Source organism: Phocoena phocoena, chromosome X, assembly GCF_963924675.1.
Source record: "Phocoena phocoena chromosome X, mPhoPho1.1, whole genome shotgun sequence".
Classification (NCBI taxonomy): Eukaryota; Metazoa; Chordata; class Mammalia; order Artiodactyla; family Phocoenidae; genus Phocoena; species Phocoena phocoena.
Window position 1 is genome coordinate 54,899,689 of NC_089240.1, and position 2,624 is coordinate 54,902,312.

Below are 2,624 nucleotides of genomic sequence, written 5' to 3' on the forward strand. Positions count from 1 at the left end.
CCGGGGAAGTTGTCCCTGGATCCCGGGAACCTGGCAGTGGCGGGCTGCACAGGCTCCACGGAAGAGGGGCGTGGAGAGTGACCCGCGCTTGCACACAGGCCCCTTGGTGGTGGCAGCAGCAGCCTTAGCATCTGCCGCCTGTCTCTGGGGTCCGCGGTTTTTGCCGCAGCTCGCGCCCGTCTCTGGGGTTTGCGCTTTTAGCCGCGGCTGGCACCCGTCTCTGGAGTTTCTTTCAGCAGCGCTCTTAAACCCCTCTCCTCGCGCACCAGGATACAAAGAGGAAAGAAAAAGTCTCTTGCCTCTTCGGCAGGTGCAGGCTTTTCTCCGAACTCCCTCCCGGCTAGTCGTGGTGCACTAACACCTTCAGGCTATTATGTTCAAGCCGCCAACCCCAGTCCTCTCCCTGCGCTCAGTCCAAAAGCGAAATCCGAGCCTCAGCTCGCAGCCCCGCCCGCCCCGGCGGGTGAGCAGACAATCTTCTCGGGTTGGTGAGTGCCGGTCGGCACCGATCTTCTGTGCAGGAATCTCCCCGCTTTGCCCTCCGCACCCGTCGCTGTGCACTACTCCGCGGTCCCGAAGCTCCCCCCTCCCCCTCCCACAGTCTCCGCCTGCGGAGGGGCTTCCTAGTGTGTGGAAACTTTTCCTCCTTCACAGCTCCCTCCCACTGGTGCAGGTGCCGTCCTTATTCTTTTGTCTCTGTTTTTTCTTTTTTTCTTTTGCCCTACCCAGGTATGTGGGGGAGTTTCTTGCCTTTTGGGAGGTCTGAGGTCTTCTGCGAGCCTTCAGTAGGTGTTCTGTAGGAGTTGTTCCACGTGTTGGTGTATTTCTGGTGTATCCGTGGGGAGGATAGCCATCTCCGCGTCTTACTCTTCCGCCATCTTCAAGGTCCCCCCCCCCGTAATTCATTTCTAATCTCATAGTGTTGTGTTCAGAAAAGATGCTTGATATTATTTCAATTTTCTTAAATTTACTGAGGTTTGATTTGTGACACAAGATGTGACCTATCTTGGAGAATTTTCCATGCACACTTGAGAAGTAAGTGTAATCTGCTCTTTTTGGTTGGTATGTCTTATAAAAATCAAGTAAATCTATCTTGTATATTGTGTCATTTAAAGCTTCTTTTTCCTTATTTATTTTCTTTTTGGATGATCTGTTCATTGGTGTAAGTGAGGTGTTAAAGTCCCCATCTATTTTTGTGTTACTGTTGATTTCTTCTTTTAGAGCTGTTAGCAGTTGCCTTATGTATTGTGGTGCTCCTACTTTGTGTGCATCTATATTTATAATTGTTATAACTTCTTCTTGGATTAATCCCTTTATCATTATGTAGTGTCCTTCTTTGTCTCTTTTAAAGTCTTTGTTTTAAAGTCTATTTTGTCTTATATGAGTATTGCTACTCCAGCTTTCTTTTGATTTCCATTTGCATGGAATATCTTTTCCATACCCTCACTCTCAGTCTGTATGTGTCTCTAGGTCTGAAGTGGGTCACTTGTAGACAGCATATATACTGGTCTTGTTTTTGTATCCATTAAGCAAGCCTGTGTCTTTTGGTTGGAGCATTTAATCCATTCACGTTTAATCCATTCACATTTATTGATATGTATGCTCCTATGACCTTTTTCTTAATTGTTTTTTTTTTTCTAGGTCCTTTTCTTCTCTTGTGTTTACCACTTAGGGAATATCCTTTAGCATTTGTTGTAGAGCTGGTTTGGTGGTGCTGAATTTTCTTAGCTTTTACTTGTTTGTAAAGCTTTTAATTTCTAAATCGAATCTGAATGAGATCCTTGCCAGGTAGAGTAATCTTGGTTGTAGGTTCTTCCCTTTCATCACTTTAAGTATAACATGTCACTCCCTCTGGCTTGTAGATTTTCTCCTGAGAAATCAGCTGTTAACATTATGGAAGTTCCCTTGTATGTTATTTGTTGTTTTTCCCTTGCTGCTTTCAATAACTTTTCTTTGTCTTTAATTTTTGCCAATTTCATTACTATGTGTCTCTGCGTGTTTCTCCTTGGGTTTATCCTGTATGGGACTCACTGCACTTCCTGGACTTGGGTGGCTATTTCCTTTCACATGTTAGGGAATTTTTCGACTTTAATATCTTCAAATATTTTCTCTGGTCCTTCCTCTCTCTCTTCTCCTTCTGGGACCCCTATAATGCAAATGTTGTTGCACTGAATGTTGTCTCAGAGGTCTCTTAGGCTGCCTTCGTTTCTTTGCATTCTTTTTTCTTCAGTCTGTTCCACAACAGTGAATTCCACCATTCTGTCTTCCAAGTCACTTAACCGTTCTTCTGCCTCAGTTATTCTGCTATTGATTTCTTCAAGTATAGTTTTCATTTCAGTTATTGTATTGTCCATCTCTGTTTGTTTGTTCTTTAATTCTTCTAGGTCCTTGTGAAACATTTCTTGCATTTATCGATCTTTGCCTCCATTCTTTTTCAGAGGTCCTGGATCATCTTCACTATCATTATTCTGAATTCTTTTTCTGGAAGGTTGCCTATCTTCACTTCATTTAGTTGTTTTTCTGGAGTTTTATCTTGTTTATTCATCTGGTATATAGCCCTCTGCCTTTTCATCTTGTCTGTCTTTCTGTGAATGTGGTTTTTGTTCCACAGGCTGCAGGATTGT